The sequence below is a fragment of the Crocodylus siamensis genome, chromosome 1, assembly GCF_052110815.1.
Source record: "Crocodylus siamensis isolate JL-2025a chromosome 1, ASM5211081v1, whole genome shotgun sequence".
NCBI classification, from domain to species: Eukaryota; Metazoa; Chordata; order Crocodylia; family Crocodylidae; genus Crocodylus; species Crocodylus siamensis.
In genome coordinates, this window is record NC_143395.1 from 425,415,588 (window position 1) to 425,439,573 (window position 23,986).

General features: G+C 56.1%; 4 non-coding genes across 4 annotated transcripts; all 4 read right to left on the minus strand.

The window, feature by feature from the left end:
* Positions 1-14,600: 14,600 nt before the first annotated feature.
* TRNAG-CCC (transfer RNA glycine (anticodon CCC)) lies at positions 14,601-14,671 on the minus strand. The gene has a single exon. It is a non-coding gene; the product is annotated as a tRNA-Gly (tRNA).
* Positions 14,672-15,474: 803 nt separating this feature from the next.
* TRNAQ-CUG (transfer RNA glutamine (anticodon CUG)) lies at positions 15,475-15,546 on the minus strand. Its single transcript has one exon. It is a non-coding gene; the product is annotated as a tRNA-Gln (tRNA).
* A 3,504-nt stretch (positions 15,547-19,050) lies between these two features.
* On the minus strand, positions 19,051-19,121 carry TRNAG-CCC (transfer RNA glycine (anticodon CCC)). The gene has a single exon. It is a non-coding gene; the product is annotated as a tRNA-Gly (tRNA).
* Positions 19,122-22,767: 3,646 nt separating this feature from the next.
* Positions 22,768-22,839, minus strand: TRNAQ-CUG (transfer RNA glutamine (anticodon CUG)). The gene has a single exon. It is a non-coding gene; the product is annotated as a tRNA-Gln (tRNA).
* Between the last annotated feature and the right edge of the window lie 1,147 nt (positions 22,840-23,986).

Here is a 23,986-nt window from a genome sequence, read left to right on the forward strand (position 1 = left end):
CTCTCTGCTAGCTTATGGCCATTATTTCTTGTGACCCCCGGGGCGCCTTGGTGAGCAGAGCCTCACCAATTCCCTCTGCGACCCCAGGATGAATTTACAGGCAGCCACAAGGTCGCCTCTCGACCTTCTCTTGTGGAGGCTGAAGAGGTCCAGGTGCCCTCGTCTCTCCTCATCCACATCCACATCTCTCTTGAAATGGGGGGCCCAAAACTGGATGCAGTACTCCAACAGTGGCCTGACCAGTGCCCGACAGAGGGGAAGTATCACCTCCCCGGTTCTGTTTGTCATGTGGCTGCCTATCTTCCCAAGGATGTGGAGCTGCTGCTGTGTGACCCCTTGGCCTAGTGGGCAAACCGCAGGCAGGGGTGGCTGGATCTGGCCACTGTTGCCCAGGAAGACCTGTCCTGTCCTGTCCACTGACCAGTGTGCTGAGAGAGAGGGTGTTCAGCATCGCTGGGGATGTAGTGACACCTCACCACACCTGTGTGGATGCTGTTTTGGGGGAGCAGCTGGTGTTCCTGAGGGTGAACCTCCTGCTGCCGGGGGTCCCCAAGCTCCAGGTGCAGATGGACTGAGTGCCACCCTCCTCACTCTGTCCACACCTATTTCCTTTTTTCATTTTTTTAAAAACCAGATAATGCCCCGCTCTCAGCTTGAACCCCACCCAAAGCCCCTGCCCCCCAGCCCAGGCTCCATGGTTATCAGCAGCTACCCAGGACCTGGACCAGCTGCAGCCTGGAGGCTGCAAACAGCTGCTGCCTCCCAGCCCCAGACCCAGCCGTGGCCCCAGCTGACTCCCACCGCCGGACCTAGCCCCGGGCTCTGAGGAGGCACAGCATATCAACGATGCTTCCCACTGTGCTGCCCTCCCATGCGGCAGGGCACAGCGGGGGGTGCGGAAATCTGTCGCTCCCAGCTCCCCACTGCCCTGGCCGCACTTCCCCTCTGGTCAAGGGCAGCAGCAAGGGGCACACCCATGCGTGCCACCCACACTGCTCCCATGCAGACAGGGGACGTGTGGCCAGGGCAGCGCAGAGCTTGCAGCAGCAGGCAGCTTCCCTGTGCAGCCCCTCCGTGCACTGCCGCTCTGGGTCCCACACTACGCTCCGGAGGGCCCGGGAAGGGCAGCGGGGCTGGAAGCAAAGCATGTGCAACCCAGAGCGGCAGACAAAGCTCCTCAGGCTGGTGCCCCAGGCCAGGCCCTTCCCGCTGCTCCCTGCCCCGGAGCCTCCTAGCCAGTGTCCCCACACCTGGCTGCCCCCGAGCCGGGTGATGCTTCCTGCAGCTGCTGGAGCTCCACGAGGCTGCTGGGATGTTCTCGGCGCAGTGCCCGCCACACACGACCAGCCTCCAAAGGGCGGCTAAGATGGGCACCGCTACCAAGCGTGTGGGGCAAATCGAGAAAACAGGGCAGGCGGGGAGGGCATGGGAGCGTGGGGGTGAATGCTGCAGCCTGCAGGGGCTCTGGGCTGATGCTCCCAGGCAGGGGCCAGCAGGGCCGAGGAAGGTGTGGGTCAGGGACAGGACTGGGAACTGCTCCCTGCCGGCTGGTGCAGGGTCAGGGGCTGTGTGCGGGTGTGGGTGCGGGTCGTGTTAGTGCAGGGGGGAGGACGGGGGCAGCACCCGGGTGTCTGTGCAGGGGCAGGCCAGGAGCCTGGGGGCTGTGGGGTGAGTGAGCAGGGGGGTGCTGTGTGAGGGGGGGCAGACGGCCAAGGGTCTGTCTGTATTGTAGGTTCAGGGTACGGGGTGCCAGGCTTCAGGGTTTGCACACCAGGACCTGCAGCTGCTGCTGCCCAGAAGTGGTGAAGATTGTCCTGGGAGAGAAGGGGCAGCCCCGTCCGTACCCCGGTCTGTCTCAGGGTCCCTGCAGGAGCTGCCCCCGTTGTGCTTGGCTGAGCCCAGGGCAAGCAGGTGCTGGGCAGCACGGGGCGAGCACGCTGACAGGGGTGGGGAGGGCTGCAGGGGTCACGGGGGAGTTGGGAGGTGGGGAAGGGGCATCCATGCAGGTTTGTCTTCTGCCCAAGGGCATCCAGATGCCTTCCCCCACACCGCACTGGGAAGGCACCCCCCAGCAGCGTGGACATAGGAGCCTACACAGGGGTGGGTAGGCTGAGGGGGCGATGCCCTGCTTCCACCAGACCAGCAGTGCCGGACGACACGGCTCAGGCCTCCAGTCACCAGCCCCAGGCCTGCAGAGCTGGCGGACCAGGAGATGCACTCACCGTTCAGTGTTTCCCTTCCACCCCCAGACACTAGCCCCCATGTCTTTGTTTGGGCCTCTGATCCCATTGCCCATGAAGTCCCAGCTTCCTCTGGCTGTCACCATGCCCTGCTTGCTCCCCCATACTCCTGCACAGCTGGCCTGCTGCCCAGGGACACAACATGGCCAGGTGACTGCCCCAGGTCCTGGCTTGGGCCTGGAGAGTAAACGGGGAGTAAAGCCCCCACTGCGAGCTCCACTACAGCTGTCAGGCAGGGCAGTCACCCGGCCATGGCCCCTCCGTGGTGGGCAAGCTGGCTGAGGAGGGACTGGGAGGGAAGGTGGCCCCCACTGCAGGTCTCACCAAAGTCTCACCAGGGATTTTCAGAGCTCCTCCACCTGGGCAGACGAGCAAAAGGATTTACCCAGTGCTGGGCTAGGGCGCTTGGCTGTGGAGGAGGGGGAAGAGGGGACTGTCCCCATGACAGGTGGGGGAGCAGGTGTCTCTACTCCTTTAGCGCCTCAGATCCTTCCACTTGCAGAGCAGGGATTCAGGTGGGTTTCCCCGAGGCAGGGAATAGGCCCCAGACACAGCCCGTCCCCCAGCTCAGGAGCCAGGCGTGGGACCGGACCAGACCCCTCCTGTTGCAGCAGACGCCTGGGGCGAGGTGGGGCGGGCAGGTCAGAGTTCACCTGCAAGTCTTCAAAAGCAGTCAGGCAGGTTTTAGTCAATGCTAATTGTCCCTGCAAGCCAGCAACCTGCTTGTGTGAACGTCTTGGTTGCTGACTCCTGGGGGGAGCTGGAAAAAAAACAGCTGATGCAAAACTGTGAGATTGCACTCACCATCAGCTGTTAATTGCTCAGAGCAGAACACACCCAACAGGGCCAGGGGGTCAGGGTACACCACCCCCCTGTTAGAAATATTATTAAAAATGCATTATCAATAGCAGATTTAGAAAAACACAGCTGCTTAGCTCTCCTTGTCTCCTTGGTGAGAGAAGGGGGGTTTGGAAATTGAAGGAAAAAAAAACTACTAAGGGCTCTTTGTACTAAGGTATCACTCTCTCTTTGTTCTGCAAATTTACTATCTCTTTGTTACACTAAATCACACTTTCTTTCCTGGCTCCCACATTTCTTAGACTAGATAAAAATAATTACGATTTTGACCTTGAATTTAAACCCTTCATAACCTCAAGTGCTTTCTGGGCAAGCGCAATAAGCTAATACATATTAAGCCTATCCGCCCCGCATACTTAAGTAGTTAATTATAATACACATGGGATGTATGATGTGACGTATTCACATGCATGTTTGTATGAACCGGAAATGAGTTGTAAGAGTTCCTGCTTCTGTACACGTGCTCAGGAAAGAGGGGATAAAAGCCTGCTGATGAGTGTTCTCCGCGGGCAGAGCGTTTGATCTTTTGTCTCTCTCTCTGACCCTTTTTGCAAATATATACCCTTTTGTATCACCAACAATGTGTGCCTGAAGGATCATTAATATTCATTGAGCCTCCAAAGAAACGAACCAAGAGATTTTTTACATCACCCCACAGCACCCCCAGGAGCGGAGAAGGGAGCACAGACATAGCAGACACTGATCCATCTCCAACAGAACCCAGACTCACCCCCTGATCTTCAACCCCACAACACACCCCAGGGCCCTCTGGACACCCACCACACCAAGTGACATAGGAGACAACAAGCACTGACCCATTTCTTTGAATTATTTGTTTAATAAAGTAATAAAAAGAGGTCACCAGAAGATTGATTCATGTTGGGCTGTGCAGGTACACCTGCTGTCCTAAAACATTCATTATACACAAATACCTGCAAACTGTAGCAACTTTTGGGGGACAAGGGGGCTCACTACACAAAACTTGTAGTGACACCTGGTGATCAAAGGGATCCAGTACACGTAATTCAGTGATTTACCATGTGCACATGGCAGATTTATGGCTGCATGGTTGCAAGTTGTCCCAGGGTTTTGTTCTATGCCCCTAAATCATTGACAATGCATAGGGGGTGCATGTGCATCACCTAAGATTGTCAGTGCACCCCCTGAGAAAAGCACCATGGTGGTCACCGCTCACCATGCCCCCCCTAACTGCCAACACTGCTAGTGGCATCTCAAATTTAGGATTTAATGTCCCGGGTTTTTATAGATTTCATAGATTTCATAGACATCAGGGCTGGAAGGGACCTCGGGAGATCATCGAGTCCAGCCCCCTGCCCAAAGGGCAGGAAGTCAGCTGGGGTCACAGGATCCCAGCAAGATAAGCATCCAATTTATTCTTGAAGGTGTTCAATGTAGGTGCTTGAACCACCTCCGCTGGCAGACTGTTCCAGCCCTTGGGGGCTCGGACAGTAAAGAAATTCTTCCTTATGTCCAGCCTGAAACAGTCTTGCAGGAGTTTGTGACTGTTCGACTTTGTCATCCCTTGGGGCGCTCTGGTGAACAGACCTTCCCCCAGATCCTGGTGGTCACCCTTGATAAATTTATAGGTGGCCATCAGATCACCCCTGAGCCTACGCTTTTCCAGGCTGAATTGCCCCATGGCTCTCAGCCTGTCATCATAAGATCTGTTTTCCTGACCTCTGATCATGCGCGTGGCTCTCCTCTGGACTCTCTCCAGCTTCTCCACATCCTTTGTGAATTGTGGAGCCCAAAACTGGACGCAGTACTCCAGCCGCGGCCTCACCAAGGCCGAGTACAAGGGGAGAATGACGTCCCGGGATTTGCTCGAGAAGCATCTATGATGCAAGCCAGCGTTTTGGTCGCTTTACTAGCCGCAGCATCGCATTGCAGGCTCATGTTCATCTTGTGGTCAATGATGACCCCCAAGTCTCTTTCTTCTGTAGTGCTATCCAGCATAGCACTGCCGAGCCTATAAGGGTGCTGCAGGCTTTTCCTCCCAAGGTGGAGAACCTTGCATTTTTCGGTGTTAAACACCATCAGGTTCTTGTCCTCCCATTTGCTGAGCTTGTCCAGGTCAGCCTGGATCACCCGCCTATCTTCTGGCGTGGATGCTTTGCCCCAAAGTTTGGTGTCATCGGGGAACTTGGCCAGTCCACTCCTGACTCCAATGTCCACATCATTAATGAAGATGTTGAACAGGATGGGTCCCAGGACAGAGCCTTGAGGGACCCCACTGGTCACAGGGCACCACGATGAGTGACTGCCATCAATCACAACCCTCTGGGTCTGACCACGGAGCCAGTTTCCCAGCCAGCGGATCGTGGTGGAGCCAAGGCCTCAACTGGCCAGTTTGGCCAAGAGGTGATCATGGGATACCAGATCAAAAGCTTTTTTGAAGTCAAGATATATGACATCAATCTCTTCTCCCTTGTCCAGGTGATAGGTCACTTGGTCATAGAAGGAAATGAGATTGGTCAAACAAGACCTACCCACAACAAACCCGTGCTGGCTAGCCCTTAGGATGTTAGCCTGGGCCAGTCCATCAAGGATGGCCTCCTTAATAAACTTTTCTAAGATCTTGCCCAGGATAGAAGTCAGGCTGATGGGCAGGGGCTCAGCCCAGCTTGGTTCTCCATGAAGAAGCTTACTCTTAATTTTCACTGCAGCATGGAGGGGGATTGGCTCTGGGATGTCTCTTTCACAGTATGACCTGCACCCAGAGCCACCTCTACCACACTGGTTGAGCCTGCCCTTGGGATGTGACCTGGCAGATTTTGCCGTCCCCTGGGGTCCTGGCAGCACTAGCAGGGGCCGCGCACCCTCAGGCCGGCTCCATGGAGGCAGGACAAGCAGAGCTCTGTGAAGCCGGTAATGAGCCTAAAGTGATCACCCCTGAGCCTGCACTTTTCCAGGCTAAAGAGTCCCGTGGCTCTCAGCCTATCATCGTAAGCTCTGTTCTCCTGACCTCTGATCATGTGCGTGGCTCTCCTCTGGACTCTCTCAAGCTTCCCCACATCCTTTTTGAATTGTGGAGCCCAAAACTGGACACAGGCTGTGTCACAGTTCGTTCTGACCACTGCTAGAAACACCACAGGAGTGAAGATGCAACACATTTTCTCTAAGTGCAGGTGCTGGCCTTCCCAGGAAGAATCTAGCTTTGAACTTCGCTCTCATTTCCTCCTCCCCTTTCTTTACTGCCAGCTGCATTTCTCAATGGACAGTGGACCCTTTTTGTCAAGACTGAAATAAAATGACTATTAATTTTCCTTGCTGGGCAAGTCATGGGGTGAAGGCTTCACTTTTGTTCATCTTCTTTCTTTTTGTAGCATCCTCTCAGTGAAGCTGAAAAAATCTAGAGGAGTAATTTGCAGCCAGGGTGATTGGGCACTCTGGAGGGCCATGAGGTTTTTTTAATGGTGCCACACATTATTAGCACTGTTCACTGTGTATATAGTCATACATGATTTTGTAAATATCTTATAGTTTTTTGCAAAGACTTTATATTATTTTCCCTTTTCTGTATAACTGCCGCGCGGCACTCACACATTTATGTAACCTTGAAGTCTTGACTGTTAATCAAAATGAACGCTTTGTACTTTTCTCCACTGGCATTAAGCTACACATGCACATTCTGTACATTTCATTTCTTATCTAGAAGTGTCGTTTCTGCAGAAATGAAACTTATGTAGAAAATCTGCCTAGCAATAATTATGTAAAAGAAAATTATCCTATCTCTATCTATTATAGTTAGTGTCATAGAGGCAGTCCAACAAACATCTATAAAAGAGGCAAAAAGGCAGGAAGCAGCAGAGACGACAACTGGAAAACTCTGTGGGCCCGATCACCCCACAGACCGGTTCTCAGCCTCCCCGCCTGGGCGTACCCCAGCGAAGATAAAGGCCTCAGAAATCCAACAACTGACAACGATTCACCGTGTTACAGTATGCCCCTGGCACGGGTCTTTGAAAACTCCTGGCGCTCTGGTGTAGTGCCCGAAGACTGGAAGAAGGCCAATGTGGTGCCGATCTTCAAGAAAGGGAGGAGAGTGGATCCAGCTAACTACAGGCCCATTAGCCTAACTTCTATCCCGGGGAAGATCTTAGAAAAGTTTATTAAGGAGGCCATCCTTGATGGACTGGCCCAGGCTAACATCCTAAGGGATAGCCAGCACGGGTTTGTTGTGGGTAGGTTTTGCTTGACCAAACTCATTTCCTTCTACGACCAGGTGACCTATCACCTGGACAAGGGAGAAGAGATTGATGTCATATATCTTGACTTCAAAAAAGCTCTTGATCTGGTATCCCATGATCACCTCTTGGCCAAACTGCCCAGTTGTGGCCTTGGGTCCACCACGATCCGCTGGCTGGGAAATTGGCTTCATGGTCGGACCCAGAGGGTTGTGATTGATGGCAGTCACTCATCGTGGTGCCCTGTGACCAGTGGGGTCCCTCAAGGCTCTGTCCTGGGACCCATCCTGTTCAACATCTTCATTAATGATGTGGATATTGGAGTCAGGAGTGGACTGGCCAAGTTCCCCGATGACACCAAACTTTGGGGCAAAGCATCCACGCCAGAAGATAGGCGGGTGATCCAGGCTGGCCTGGACAGGCTCAGCAAATGGGCGGACGAGAACCTCATGGTGTTTAACACCGATAAATGCAAGGTTCTCCACCTTGGGAGGAAAAGCCTGCAGCACCCTTATAGGCTCGGCAGTGCTACACTGGCTAGCACTACAGAAGAAAGAGACTTGGGGGTCATCATTGACCACAAGATGAACATGAGCCTGCAATGCGATGCTGCAGCTAGTAAAGCGACCAAAATGCTGGCGTGCATCCATAGATGCTTCTCGAGCAAATCCCAGGACGTCATTCTCCCCTTGTACTTGGCCTTGGTGAGGCCGCAGCTGGAGTACTGCGTCCAGTTTTGGGCTCCACAATTCACAAAGGATGTGGAGAAGCTCGAGAGAGTCCAGAGGAGAGCCACGTGCATGATCAGAGGTCAGGAAAACAGATCTTACGATGACAGGCTGAGAGCCACGGGACTCTTTAGCCTGGAAAAGCGCAGGCTCGGGGTGATCTGATGGCCACCTATAAGTTTCTCAAGGGTGACCACCAGGATCTGGGGGAACGTCTGTTCACCAGAGCGCCCCAAGGGATGACGAGGTCGAACGGTCACAAACTCCTGCAAGACGGTTTCAGGCTGGACATAAGGTGTCCCGGGGAGACGGGGCGGAGATTGCCGACGGAGGTGGCGGAGCCCGAGCAGGACATCCGCCTCTTGTTTGCCCCGGAAGCTGCTGCCCGTGCCGGCGGCCGGGAGCCAGCAATAAAAACGGCTGGCCAGAACGGACGGGGCAGGAGTCTGGAGAGGGGACTCGCTGCCGCGGAGGCGAAGGCTCCAGGAGGGGAGCCAGCAGACGACTCCGCTACAGGCGGGGGTGCAGACCCCGGTGGGGAGTGGCCGCCCGCCCCGGCGGAGGGAAGGACAGCGGTGGCAGCTGGACCCAGGACCCCAAGCGAGGAGCGGCGGATCAGTCCAGAGGACGAAGACTCCAGTGACGGGGAGTTTTGGGACTGTGCCCCTCCAGCACACGGGACCTACAGGTCTGGGGTCAGCGCGGGGGCCCGGGAGGGCACCGACAAGGCGCAGTAGGCGCCTAGACCCATGCCGGACACTAGCGGCCAGGACCCCGGTGAGGAGCATCACCAGGAGGGTCCGAGCGAGGGCCGGGGCCTCGAGTGCAAGAGGACCCAAGGGGGCATGAGGCCGGGGTGAAAGGGGGTGGCGGAGCCCCGCAACGTGACCGCCGGGGACCCTGGGCTACGGAGAACCAGGAGCCGTCCCACTGAACCTAACAGCAAGTCGTGGCGGGCGAGAACCAGGGCGGGGACCTGATGACCCAACATCTGCTCCAGACCAACAGCGTCCCAGGGGAATAGCGTCACCCTTCCACCATGAGCCGCTATTCCGAAGGGGGTTCACCCTCCCCCCTTCTCCAGCCTGACGGTCACAAGTGGTGCATTGGCTGGGAAACCCCTTCCCCGTTTAGGGGATGATTTTTTTAAATGCAGGCCGCCAAGATGGCAGAGACTGACCTGATGGCCCAGACACTTCAGGCGGTGACCCAGTTATTAGGGGCCCAGCAAAGGATGATGGCGCAACAGGGCCCCCTGATCATCCGGATGCCGAAGATGACGACGGAAGACGATCCAGAGGCCTTCCTAGAGGCATTCGAGTGGCAGGCCATCATTCTCAGGCTCGATAAGGCCTACTGGGCGAGCCAGCTAGGGACGCTAGTGGTGGGTAAAGCCCAAGAGGCTTATAGAGCCTTATCGCGAGAAGAGGCCCGTGACTATGAGGCTGTTAAAGCCACCATTTTATACCGCCTCGAAATCAACCCGGAATACTATCGGCGATTATTTCGGGCCAGGAAGGACCCGAGGAGAGGCGACCTTGGGTACTATTACAATGCCTTAGGGACCTGTTCGGCAAGTGGGTCAGCTTACCTTCATGCACGATGGCCGCCCTGGTGGATAAGATTGTAATGGAACAATTTATAAATGATCTGGAGGAGCGGACGCAGAGGTGGGTCCGCCAGCACTCCCCAGAGTCCTGCGAGACCGTTGTAAAGCTGGCCGAATCCTTTATGGCGGCCGAGTGGCACTATCCGCATGAGAGGCGAGGACCAGGGCCTGTGGCCAGGAGGGAAATGGAGCGACGGAAACCGGGTCCCAAAACCCCAAACAGGGATGTAGTGTGCTTCCACTGCGGAAGGATGGGGCACTTTGCCCGAGAATGTCCAGGGCAGGGCGCGGATAGGTGGTGGTCCCAGGGCTACCCTCATAGGTCGGGAGAAAACCCCCGAGATCAAGTTCAGGGGGAGCCGATGGATTGTAGCTTCGGGGCAGAGAAGGGCGAGCCCCGGTGGGAGTGTCCCACAGTGAGAGCCCGCGTGGAGGGCCGCCCGCTCTCGGCCGTCTTGGACCCGGGATGTGCCCAATCGTTGATTAGGGTGAAGCTCCTCCCGCCCGGGCAGCAGTGGCAAGGGGAGCCCATAAGGGTGGCGTGCCTCCATGGGGAGACACAGGCCCTTCATCGAGCATGGGTGCAGGTGCACATTATGGAATTTCGAGATGAGATATTGGTCGGGGTCGCCCCTAAGCTGGTATGTGATATGCTGTTGGGTAGGGATTGGGCCCCTCTTTATGATGTGTTAGAAAGGGTTCGGGACCTAGAAACCGCCCGAAGGGCTCAATGGGTTCGGGATGAGTGGTTCGGCGAGGCCGAGGTAGAGGAGCCCCCCGTGGACTGGCAGGACGTCGCCAGTGGACCACAGTTCCGGCACGGACAAGAAGAGGACCTCGAGTTACGGGAGCTGTGGATGAGGGCTTGAGACGAGCGACACCAACCGGAGACGGCGTCTGATGGAGACAACGAGTTCCAGGTGAGACATAATCTCTTGTATCACATCCGGCGCGGGGAGGTTGGCGCAGAGGCAGGGGAACAGCTGGTGGTGCCAGGCTGTTTTCGGCAGATGGTATGGCAGTTGGCTCATGCGAACCCCATGGGGGGACACCTGGGCCAGGACCGGACCCTGGGGAAGATATCCCGACGGTTCTTTTGGCCCCGGATGAGGGAAGATGTGGCCCGGCGGTGTGCCGCATGCCCGGTGTGCCAGAAGGCTAGGGAGGACTGGCCTCCACGGGCCCCTTTAAGACCCCTGCCTATTGTAGATGTGCCTTTCTCACGGGTTGCTATGGACGTGGTGGGCCCGTTGCCCCATAGTAGTAGTGGCCACCAGTACATTTTGGTATTTGTGGACTACACCACCAGATACCCGGATGCCATCCTGCTGCAGTCGGTAATGGCGCCGTGAATTGCGGAGGAGTTAGTGAGCTGGATCTCCCGAGTGGGAGTGCCCCATGAGATCCTCACTGACCAAGGGTGGAATTTCATGTCGAGCGTCTTGCGTGGGGTATGCCAAACCCTGTGGATCAAACAACTTCAAACCTCGGTGTACCACCCTCAGACCAACAGGTTGGTAGAACGGTTCAATGGGACCCTGAAAAGGATGCTCCGACGGTGCGTTCAGAATGACCTGCAGCGTTGGGACCTGATGCTGCCGCTAGCATTATTTGTGCTGCGGGATGCCCCATCTGAGTCCCTGGGGTATTCCCCTTTTGAGTTAGTGCTGGGCCACCGCCCCCGAGGCCTGCTACAAATTCTCAGAGAAGAGTGGGAACAGGGGCCCGCGGCCGTCGTCAACCCATCTAGATATCAACGGGAGTTCCAGCAATGGATCCAGAGGGCCCGCGAATTGGTGGCAGACAATCTATGGCACGCTCAGCAACGGCAGAGAGGTATGACTCGCACTCCAAGATACGGGAATTCCAGCCAGGGCAAAAGGTGTTAGTGCTATTACCCACCTCGACAAGTAAACTGCTAACCCAGTGGCAAGGACCGTTTGAAATCACGCGGTGGGTGGGGCCTGTCGATTACAAGTTATATCACCCGGGGCATCGGAACACACGACAAATCTATCATGTCAACCTTCTGCGAGAATGGCACTAGCCGGAGGGCTGGGCCGCCTTCGGGGAGGGAGAGCGCCAAAACATAAGGAGGCAAAAAGTGGCGGGGGAAGGAGGGACACTGATGCCCCTAAGAGAGATCAAAACAAATATTGAACTGTCGGGGCCCCAAGCGGAAGAAGTGAGGAGCCTCCTAAAGGAATTCCGAAAGGTCTTCTCCGAAGAGCCTGGATGGACCAGGGTGGCGTATCATTCCATCCCAACACCGCCCGGTGTCGTTGTATGGGATCATTGGCGGCCAATACCACACCACCTGACCAAGGAGGTACATGAGGAGGTAAAGAAGATGCGGGCCCTGGGGGTAATTAGGCCATCGAGAAGCCCGTGGAGGAGTGCTCTAGTGCCCGTGCGCAAACCCGATGGGAGCCTGCGACTATGCGTCGACTACCAGCGATTAAATGAGGTGGCAACCTTCGACGCTTTCCCGATGCCTAGTGTAACGGAGCTGGTAGAACATATAGGCACCGCGAAATTCATAACCACCTTGGACCTCGCGAAGGGGTATTGGCAAATACCGGTGCGACCGGAGGATTGTCAAAAGACGGCCTTTGGAACTCCCTGGGGCCTGTACGAATTCGTCAGAATGCTGTTTGGCCTACATGGGGCCGCTGCCACGTTCCAATGCCTCATGAATCAGCTGCTGGCACCGCATGCAAGGTACGCAGCGGCGTACCTTGACGATATCGTCATATTCACACGCTCCTGGGACCAACACATGCGGGCCCTCAGGGCGATACTCCAGGAGCTTCGACAAGCCGGCCTGACAGCCAACCCCCGCAAATGTGCGGTAGCACAGAAATATACGAAATACCTAGGGTTTCGAGTAGGCCAAGGGACTATACGGGCGTTAGAAGACAAGGTGCAGGCCATTCGGGCCTTCCAACCCCCACAAACGCTTAAACAACTACGCTCCTTCTTAGGGTTAGTGAATTACTATCGGAGATTCGTACCCCGATTCTCCGAAGTGGCAGCCCCACTGTTCGAAGCATTGAAAAGTAACCCCCGGAAGGAACTCGAGTGGACGGAGCCAAGACTACGGAGTTTTCGGGCCTTGAAGAAGACCTTATGCGAGGAAGTAGTGATACATACCCCTAATTTTGTGAACCCTTTTACTTTGCAGACCAACGCCTCCGAGGTTGCTATAGGAGCCGTCTTAACGCAACAGGACGCTGGGGTGGATCGACCAGTGGCCTATGCCAGTCGGAAACTACTCCCAGCAGAGACCAGGTATTCGACGATAGAACGAGAGTTTCTGGCGATCCGGTGGGCGGTGGAACACTTTAGGTATTATTTATTGGGGAGGAAGTTTACACTGATCACAGACCACGCTCCCCTCAAATGGCTTAGCTCCACTAGGACCGATAACACGCGGATTATGCGGTGGGCACTAGCCCTCCAACCCTTTAAATTTCAAATTAGGTACTGCCCGGGAAAGGATAATATAACAGCTGACTTCCTCTCCAGATGCCCCGAGCCAACGACCCCCGGCGGGAGGCCCGGGACGAGGGGCGGGGGTCAGAGGAGAATCAAACCAGAGATGGAGAGACCCCCCAAATCACCACGAGGCAACTGGCGGGGGGGGGTTATGTCCCGGGGAGACGGGGCGGAGATTGCCGGCGGAGGCGGTGGAGCCCGAGCGGGACATCCGCCGCTTGTTTGCACCAGAAGCCGGTGCCCGTGCCGGCGGCCGGGAGCTGGCAATAAAAATGGCCGGCCAGAACGGACGGGGCAGGAGTCCGGAGAGGGGACTCACTGCCGCGGAGGCGAAGGCTCCAGGAGGGGAGCCGGCAGACGACTCCGCTACAGGCGGGGGTGCAGACCCCGGCGGGGAGTGGCCACCCGCCCCGGCGGAGGGAAGGACAGCGGTGGCAGCTGGACCCAGGACCCCAAGCAAGGAGCGGCAGATCAGTCCGGGGAGTTTTGGGACTGTGCCCCTCCAGCACACGGGACCTACAGGTCTGGGGTCAGCGCGGGGGCCCGGGAGGGCACCGACGAGGTGCAGTAGGCGCCTAGACCCGTGCCAGACACTAGCGGCCAGGACCCCGGTGAGGAGCATCACCAGGAGGGTCTGAGCGAGGGCCGGGGCCTCGAGTGCAAGAGGACCCAAGGGGGCGTGAGGCCGGGGTGAAAGGGGGTGGCAGAGCTCCACAACGTGACCGCCAGGGACCCCGGGCTACGGAGAACCAGGAGCCGTCCCACTGAACCTAACAGCAAGTCGTGGCGGGCAAGAACCAGGGCGGGGACCTGATGACCCAACATCTGCTCCGGACCAACAGCGTCCCAGGGGAATAGCGTCACCCTTCCACTGTGAGCCGCTATTCCGAAGGGGGTTCACCCTCCCCCCTTCTCCAGTCCAACGGTCACAGTATTGAATTGTATTTCCCATTCATGAGCCATTGACCAGTTCTGGGACTTAAGGAGCCGGCAGCCGCACCTAGCTTTGGACTAGCTCCACTGTTGGAACACAAGGGCTGGCTCTGGAACCTCGTGAACCAACGGACACCCTATGGATTAAGAGACACTAACTACTTACTCTAAGTCGTCTACTTGTGCCAACTCGGCGAACCTCGAGGGCGGCTAAGAGCTACCTCAATTCCGCCCCACAAGCCGCGCGCTTGCACAACTCCGCAAAGCCCGCGGCTCCCCTAAGCGGTGCCGGAGCCGCTACCTCAGCATTTCACCACAGATTTATAGGATAAATCCAGAAGTTTCTAAAAGGACTCAGTAACGTCAAAATATGCTGCTTTATTCCACCTTTTCCGACATCTTTGCATTGGAAGATTTCTTTTTTTTTAAGTCAAGAAATCAGTGCATGCTACCAACAAACACCTTTGTCAAGAACAACATCAATCAGGGCTCTAATAAGGCCTGCAAAGCAGGCAGTAGGAGCTGCTGCACTGGCTGGGAATTGAACCCAGGTCTCCTGCATGGGAGGCAGGAATTCTACCATTGAACCACCAATGCCTGAAGGGCTGGGGCAGGGGGAGGGGGCCTTGTCCCAAGTCCTGAAAAAGAAATGGTAAAGGTGACCCTTCCCTCCATTCTGATTCACTCCAGTGAGAGGCAGACCCAAGATTTTGGGTGATCTTCACTCTCATGATCCAAAACTGATCAAACATCACTGGCCAGAACTGAACGAAACAGCCTGCAGTAAAAAAAAGAGGAAACACTATAATTGTGGGGATGTGATTGGGCTACCTTTTGGGTCATGCTCACGCACCCATGGCATATCAGTTTCACAAAAAAGCACAGATTTCCAGATTTGGGGGAGCTGATCCAGCCAGGCACAGCAGGACAGGATGAGGTGCTGACCCAGCACAGAGGTGTGGAGGGGTGGGGGAGGGCAATTAACCCTCTCTGACCTGGACATATCCATTTCAACCCCACTGCTGGGGATGCCAGGCAGGATGGGCAGGATCCCATGGGGCCTGGCTGAGGAGCCAGCAGGCAGCCCAGGCTCAGGCGAGGGGATGTGGTGGGGCCATGGCAGGTGGGAGCAGCATCTGGCTGCTGATGCTCAGTGTTGCTGCTAGTGGGGCAGGGGGAAACTGAGTCTGTGGCTGCCGCAGTCCCACTGTGTGCCCAGGGTGGCGGGACTGGCTGCAGGTGCCATGGCTTGGGCTGCCCCACATGTGTGGCCAGATCCAGGACACAGGCTCTGTTTTGCACACCCCTGCAAATGTAGGGAAGAGCAAAGGAGAAGGGAGCTCAGGAGAGAGCCAAGTCACCTCTTTGCAAGAGCTGTCCATGCAAAAGAGACTCACCTGAGGTCCTGCTGAGACTTGAACTCAGATCATTGGATTCAGAGTCCAGAGTGCTAGCCATTACACCACAGGACCAGTCTAAGTTGACCTGCCTGGCTGCGTGGAGAAAGCCAGGGCAGCCGGTCCCCGAGACTCCCTGGGTGTCTGTGGGCAAGAGCTCCTCGGGCTGGTGAGGCAGTCCGACCCACATCCACTCCTCTGACCCGGCCAGGCTTCAGAAAGAGACCTCTAGCCATCCGCGGAAGGGGAGGAAAGGGGACGTGCGCAGCTCCTTCCTTGCCCTCCTGCCATGGTGAGAGCAGCAGCAGCAACCACAGGCCCCAGCCTTCATGGGGAGATTGACATCAGATATCTTGATTTTGAAACACACTCAATGGATCCACAGTGTGCTGTGAGAAGAAATGTAAGCATCTCCGCCACCCCCGCAATTACCACAGCCCACAACGGAATCAGCACCATTCTTGGGTCTTATACCTGCGCCACCGCAGCAAGCGCACAGCGGATATTTAGAAAAACCAGGAATACCCAACTGCCTGTGGGGCACATTTCTCGCAAGAAACCCACTCTCTTTCCCATTTCTGAGTTCTGATCCTCAAAGGGTATTTAGAAAACGCCTTTCACAGGTTAGCCTATGAACGTCGTTGGATAAAAAACCCCATGGACTACATTTAGACATTGGATATATGGCAAGTTATAACCTACCTAATATCGTACCTCCACTATTTACCAGCTACCTTTGCTCCCCTTCCTGCCTCCCTTGGCTGGACTCCACAATTTACACTTTCGCTGACCGGTTTTCTTGCCTGCAGACCAGCCTTGGGCCTCCTCACTATTCATGCCATCCAGGAAGAGCGTACACCCACTGGAGATGCTTCCTCAGCCTCGTGAAGGGTATTGATACATGAATGCTTGCAAAGAAGAATTTTTCCAACTATTTGAGTTTGTCTAATAAAAGATATCAAATTTATGAGGGAAAAACCCTGTCACTTTTGGCTGGTATTCAGATTCCCTCACTCATCTTGAGGGCTGATTTATGGGATTTAGTAATTCCTGGATGGTTTCGGAGGAATTCATGGCCTTCATCGATGCAAGGAAAGCTAAAGGCAGGAAGATGATGTCAGAGAGCAGACAGAAGTAGAGGATCAGGAATCAAACCCAGGACAAATACTAGGAACACAGCTTTGCTCAACCTTACGTCACCCACGAAGGATGGGGCATGCGGATGCTGCTGTTAGTCTCACCACAGCAGGCGGACACGAGCCGGGATATCGGATTTATGAGTACAGTTGGAGGAAGACGTCCCGGGCTTTGCTAGAGAAGCATCTCTGGATGCAAGCCAGAGTTTTGCTCACTTTCTGAGCTGCAACATCACATGGCTGGCTCATATTCACCTTGTGGTACATCATTAGGGCTGTGCAAGGCTTCGGACCCTGCTTCAGATCCAGAGAAATTTTGGATGCGTTGGTGTCTGGAGCAGCATGTCTGGGGCGAAGCGCTGGCTTCATTAGGCTTTCCAAAGCAGTTTGGAAAAGCTTTGGAGCCGCCACGGAGATCTGGCCATAAGGTAAAATGGGGAAATAATAAAATACCTGTAACTTTGTTTTTTTTGTCTGATTTGGATGAAATTTGCAGGTGTGTCAGAATCTTCAGAGACCATGAAGCCTGCCACGTCTCAAGAAGATTGGTGCAGGGGGTTGGGGGCAACTGCACCCCAAATAGTAGAAAGCAAAAGTCATGTCGTGTCTAGGTGTTACAACATGGGGAGGGAGGTGAAAACAGCAGGGCTGGTAGCTGCTGCTGAGGCCACAAAGCCTGCCAAGTTTCAAGGAGACAGGAGTTTGACTTTCATGAATTTGGGGTACCGGTCCCCCTAGACCTCTGCACCAATCTTCCTGAAACTTGGCAGGCTTCAGGCGCTCAGCAGAGGCTACCAGCCCTGCAAGTTTATAGTTTCATAGTTTCTAGGGTCGGAAGGGACCTGAGCATATCATCTAGTCCGACCCCCTGCCATGGCAGGAAAGAGTACTGGGGTCAAACGACCCCAGCAAGATGTTCATCTAGCCTCCTCTTAAAGACCCCCAGGGTAGGAGCCTGCACCACTTCTCTTGGAAGCTGGTTCCAGATCCTAGCCGCCCTGACCGTGAAGTCGCGCCTCCTGATGTCTAACCTAAACCTACCCTCTGCCAGCTTGTGACCGCTATTCCTGGTCACTCCTCACGGTGCTCGGGGGAACAGGGACTCCCCCAATGCCTGCTGGTCCCCCCGATTAGTTTGTAACAGGCCACGAGATCCCCCTCGGCCTTCTCTTGTGGAGGCTGAACAGGTTCAGGGCCCGTCGCCTCTCCTCGTAGGGCCTGCCCTGTTGTCCCCTCATCATGCGAATGCCCTCCTCTGGATCCTCTCCATGCTGTCTACATCCCTGCTGAAGTGCGGCGCCCAGAACTGGACGCAGTACTCCAGCTGCGGTCTGACCAGTGCCACGTAGAGGGGGAGGGTCACCTCCCTGGCCCTGCTCGAGATGCATCTGTGGATGCACGACAAGGTGCGGCTGGCCTTCCTGACCGCGTCCCCACACTGCCGGCCCATGTTCATCTTGGAGTCAGTGATGACCCCCAGATCCCTTTCCGCCTCCGTGCTGACAAGAGGGGAGTTCCCCAGCCTGTAGGTATGGTGCCATTTGTTCCTCCCCAGGTGCAGCACCTTGCACTTGTCTGTGTTAGAACCCATCCTATTCTCGTCCGCCCACCCCTGTAACCTGTCTAGGTCTGATTGCAGCCTATTCCTCCCATCTAGCGTGCCCACGTCCCCCCACATCTTAGTGTCATCAACAAATTTGAACACGGTGCTTTTTACCCCCACATCCAAATCACTGATGAAGATGTTGAACAGTGCGGGCCCGAGGACCGAGACCTGGGGAACCCCACTGCCCTCATCCTTCCAGGTTTAATCCAAGTCCGACAAAAAACAAAGTTATAGCTATTTCATTGATCCCCCATTATGCCCTATGGCCAGATCGCTGAGGCGGCTCCGAAGCTTCGGCGCCACTTCGGCCGGATCCAAGCTGGAGCTCGGTCTGGAGCTCTCGATCAGATCACCGCCATGGGAAGTGGCTGGCTCCAAAGCTGGATCGGATCGTGGCTGCCTCGCACAAGCCTACTGCTCAGTGACTTGGCGCAGCAGCGGGCAGCCAGTGAGCGATGCGTCAAGACACCGCTCCCAGCGGGACACAGTCTGAAGTGCTAACAGCTGAAGAAATAGCAGCTGAGGGTGTGAACGGTGACAGCACTTTAGGCTCGTTACCGGCTTCACAGAGCTCTGCTTGTCCTGCCTCCGTGGAGCCGGCCTGAGGGTGCGCGGCCCCTGCTAGCGCTGCCAGGACCCCAGGGGACGGCAAAATCAGTCCAGTCCTATGCCAAGGGCAGGCTCAGCCAATGCGGTAGAGGAGGCACTGGGTGCAGGTCATACTGCAAAAGAGACATCCCGGAGCCAGTCCCTCTGGGGGCTGCACTGGAAGTCACCCACAAGCTTCTTGAACTGAACTAGGCTGTTAAGGCCTACAACATGGTCCCCTACAGCCCCTGCACTGGCTGGGAGTTGAACCCAGGTCTCCTGCACGGGAGGCAGGAATTCTACTCTTGAACCACCAATGCACTGGAGACACCAGCAAATCTATCCAAGTCCTAACAAAGCAAGCAGAAAGGGGACCCTTCCCTCCACTGGGATTCAGTCCAAGGACAAACAAGCCCAAGGTTTTGGGGGATCTTCACGCTCGTGATCCAAAGCTGATCAAGCATCACCGGCCAGCACTGAAACAAACAGCCCGCAGTAGAACAAACAGGAAAACACTACAACCACGGGGAAGTGATTGCGCTACCCTTTCGTGGGTTTCTTCCTTTGCCCTGGCTGCCACAAGGACCCCCAATCCCTTTCTGAGCTCCTGCTTTCCATGCGACTCCCTCCGTCCCTGTGATGGGTGCTGCGGGAATCCTGCAGTGACTACGAGCATCTGGGATGTGGGTGCCCCAGGGTCTGGATGGACATAGCAGAGACCCCCTTGGGCCTGTCTGCTGCCTGTGCCGCAGGCCGGGCACTTGGCTGCTCCTCTTCCTTTTCCTGTGGTGATTCATTCTTGCAGGAGTCCTTCCCTGGCCCCAGGGCAAGAGGAGGGAGGTGAGCATGGAGCGAAGGAGAGCGAGCCCAGAGCGGAACAGCCTTCAGGGGGAGTTTGCCTCCTCTCGGCACCTCCCCGCAGGCCGCAGGAGGAGAGCGTGAGTTCCCAGCTCCAAGGGCCCGGGGCTTCCTTCCACCTTTGTTACAGCACACTTGTCACACAATCAGTGCTGCACGCTCGTGCAGCCATGGCATATCAGTGGCACAAAAATGCTTGTGTGTCACCGGCTCGTCAGAGTTGGGAGAGTTGATCCAGCCAGGCGCAGCATGTCAGGACGGGGTGCTGAGCCAGCCCATAGTTGTGGAGGGGTGGGGGAGGGCAATTAATCCTATGTGACCCAGACGTTTCCACTTCAAGCCCACTGCTGGGGATGCCAGGCAGGATGGGCAGGATCCCATGGGGCCTGGCTGTGGAGCCAGCAGGCAGCCCAGGCTCAGGCGAGGGGATGTGGTGGGGCCATGGCAGGTGGGAGCAGCATCTGGCTGCTGATGCTCAGTGTTGCTGCCAGTGGGGCAGGGGGAAACTGAGTCTGTGGCTGTCCCAGTGCCACTGTGCGTCCGGCATGGCGGGACTGGCTGCACGTGCCACGGCTTGGATTGCTCCCATCTGTGGGCTGGAAACCATCGTGCTGTGGGCCAGTTCCAGGACACTGGCTGTATTTTGCACACCCATGCAAATGTGGGGAAGAGCAAAGGAGTGGAAAGCTCAGGAGAGAGCCAAGTCACCTCTTTGCAAGAGCTGTCCATGCAAAAGAGACTCACCTGAGGCCCTGCCAAGACTCGAACTCGGATTACTGGATTCAGAGCCCAGGGTGCTGGCCGTTACACCACAGGACCAACCCAGGGGGCTCTTTTGGGCTGCGTGGAGAAGCCTTGCCGGAGGTCCCCTGCCCAGGGCAGCCAGTCCCCAAGACTCCCTGGGTGTCTGTGGGCAAGAGCTCCTCGGGCTGGTGAGGCAGTCCGACCCACGTCCACTCCTCCAACGGGGCCAGGCTTCAGACAGAGTCCTCTAGCCATCCGCGGAAGGGGAGGAAAGGGGACGTGCGCAGCTCCTTCCTTGCCCTCCCACAGTCATAGAATCCGAGAAGCCGGGTCGAAGGGACCTTGTAGCTCTTCAAGCCCGACCCCCTGCCAGGGCAGGAGAAAAAAAACTGGGCTCAAATGACTCCAGCCAGGTAGGCATCAAGCCTCCTCTTCAAGGCCCCCAGGGTAGGAGCCAGCACCACTTCCCTTGGAAGTTGGGTCCAGCTCCTAACCGTGAAGTCGTTCTTGCGGATGTCTCATCTAAACCTCCTGTGCAACAACTTGTGGCCGTTATTCCTTGTTATGCACGGGTGCGCTCGGGGAAACAAGGTCTCTCCCAAACCCTTCTGGTCCCCCCTCGTGAGTTTATAGGCAGTCACCAGGTCCCCCCTCAGCCTTCTCTTGCGGAGGCTGAACAGGTTCAGGTCCCGCAGTCTCTCATTGCAGGGTCTGCCCTGCTGTCCCTGGATCATGCGAGTGGCCTGCTCTGCACCCTCTCCACGCTGTCCACATCCCTCCTGAAGTGGGACGCCCAGAACTGGATCCAGTACTCCAGCTGCGGCCTGACCAGTGTCGCACAGAGCGGGAGGATCACCTCCCGGGATCGACTTGAGACGCACCTGTGGATGCACGACAAGGTCCGGTTAGCCCTGCCAACTGTGACCTCGCATTGTCGGCCCATGTTCCTCTTGGAGTCAATATGACCCCGCGATCCCTTTCTGCCTCTCTGCTCTCAAGAAGGGAGTTTCCCATCTTAGAAGTGAGCTGCTGGTTCCTACTGCCCATGTGCAGCACCCTGCACTTGTCAGTATTGAAACGCATCCGTCCTGTTTTGGCCAGCCCACCCCTGTAACCTATGCAAGTCTTGCTGCAGTCTTTCCCTCCCTACTAGCGTGCTCACCTCACCCCAAATTTTGGTATCATCAGCGAAGTTAAACAGGTTGCTTCTCACCCCGTCGTCCAAATCGCTGATAAAGAGATTGAAGAGTGCGGGCCCGAGGACCGAGCCCTGGGGGACTCCGCTGCCCACTTCCCCCCAGGTCGGATATGACCCGTCCACCACCGCCCTCTGAGTGCAAAAGACTACATCCACGGCAACACCTGCATCCAAGGCCTTTGTGACCTGATCATCACGAGGGCTGTGCAAGGCTTTGGAACCTGCTTGAGATGCAGAGAAATTGTGGAGGCTGTGGTGTCTGAAGCCGCATGTCTGGGGCGAAGCGCTGGCTTCATTAAGCTTCCCAAAGCAGTTTGGAAAAGCTTTGGAGCTGCCCCTGAGATCTGGCCATAAGGTAAAATGGGGAAATAATACCATATCTGTAACTTTGGCTTTTTGGTCTGATTTGGATGAAATTTGCAGGTGTGTCAGAATCTTCAGCGACCATGAAGCCTGCCAAGTTTCAAGGAGACAGGTGCAGGGGTTTGGGGGAAATCCTACCCCATATTCTTGAAAGCAAAACCATCTTATGTCTACGTGATACACCAGAGGGTGGGGCGGGGGGCGGGATGAGATGCATATTAGTGGCACAAAAATGCTTGTGTGTCACCGGCTTGTCAGAGTTGGGAGAGTTTATCCAGCCAGGCGTGGCAGAGCAGGATGGGGTGCTGACCCAGCCCGCAGGTGTGGAGGGGTGGGGAAGGGCAGTTAATCCTCTCTGACCCGGATGTGTCCATTTCAATGCCACTGCTGGGGATGCCAGGCAGGATGGGTAGACTGGCAGGATCCCATGGGGGCTGGCTGAGGAGCCAGCAGGCAGCCCAGGCTCAGGCGAGGGGATGTGGTGGGGCCATGGCAGGTGGGAGCAGCATCTGGCTGCTGATGCTCAGTGTTGCTGCCAGTGGGGCAGGGGGAAACTGAGTCTGCGGCTGCCCCAGTCCCACTGTGCGTCCGGCGTGGCGGGACTGGCTGCATGTGCCACAGCCTGAACTGGCCCCCATCTGTGAGCTGGAAACCATCGTGCTGTGGGCCACATGCAGGCCACAGGCTGTATTTCGCACACCCATGCAAATGTGGGGAAGAGCGAAGGAGAGGGAAGTTCAGCAAAGAGCCAAGCCAAGCCACTTCTTGACAAAAGAGCTGGTGCTGCAAGAAAAACAAGCCAGAGGTTCTGCCGAGACTCGAACTCAGATTACTGGATTCAGAGTCCAGGGTGCTGGCCATTACACCACAGAACCAGTACAGGGATTGCCTCCTGGCTGCATGGAAAAGCCTTGCCAGAGGCCACCTGCCCAGGGCAGCCAGGTCCCAAGACTCCCTGGGTGGCTGTGGGGAAGAGCTCCTCAGGCTGGTGAGGCAGTCCGACACACATCCACTCCTCCAACCCGGCAAGGCTTCAGAAAGAAACCTCTAGTCATCCACAGAAGGGGAGGAAAGAGGATGTGTGGAGCTCCTTCCCTTGCCCTTAAGCAGTAACCACAGGCCCCAGACTTCATGGGAGATTTAGGGTTAAGCAAACTGTGCTTTAAGAATTTGTCCTGGGTTTGGCTCCTACCCCATGCTGCTCCTCCCCCCTGTCTAAACTCTGGCACCCTCCTCCTGTCTTTAGCTTCCCTTCTATAGATGCAGGTCATGAATTCCTTGGAAACCCTCCAGGAAATATTAGATCCTGTAAGTCAGCCCACAGGGTGACTGAGGCAGCATGTGTATCACCTGCTAATCAGAGTTGGGAGAATATATCCAGCCAGGCACAGCATGTCAGGATGGGGTGCTGACCCAGCCCACAGGTGTGGAGGGGTGGGGAAGGGCAATTAATCCTATGTGACCCAGACGTTTCCACTTCAAGCCCACTGCTGGGGATGCCAGGCAGGATGGGCGGACTGGCGGGATCCCATGGGGCCTGGCTGTGGAGCCAGCAGGCAGCCCAGGCTCAGGCGAGGGGATGTGGTGGGGCCATGGCAGGTGGGAGCAGCATCTGGCTGCTGATGCTCAGTGTTGCTGCCAGTGGGGCAGGGGGAAACTGAGTCTGTGGCTGTCCCAGTGCCACTGTGTGCCCAGGGTGGCGGGACTGGCTGCATGTGCCACGGCTTGGATTGCTCCCGTCTGTGGGCTGTAAACCATCGTGCTGTGGGCCAGTTCCAGGACATTGGCTGTATTTTGCACACCCATGCAAATGTGAGGAAGAGCAAAGGAGTGGAAAGCTCAGGAGAGAGCCAAGTCACCTCTTTGCAAGAGCTGGCCATGCAAAAAAGACTCACCCAAGGCCCTGCCAAGACTTGAACTCTGATTATTGGATTCAGAGCCCAGGGTGCTGGCCATTACACCACAGGACCAACACAGGGGGCTCTTTACGACTGCAAAGAGAAGCCTTGTCTGAGGCCACCT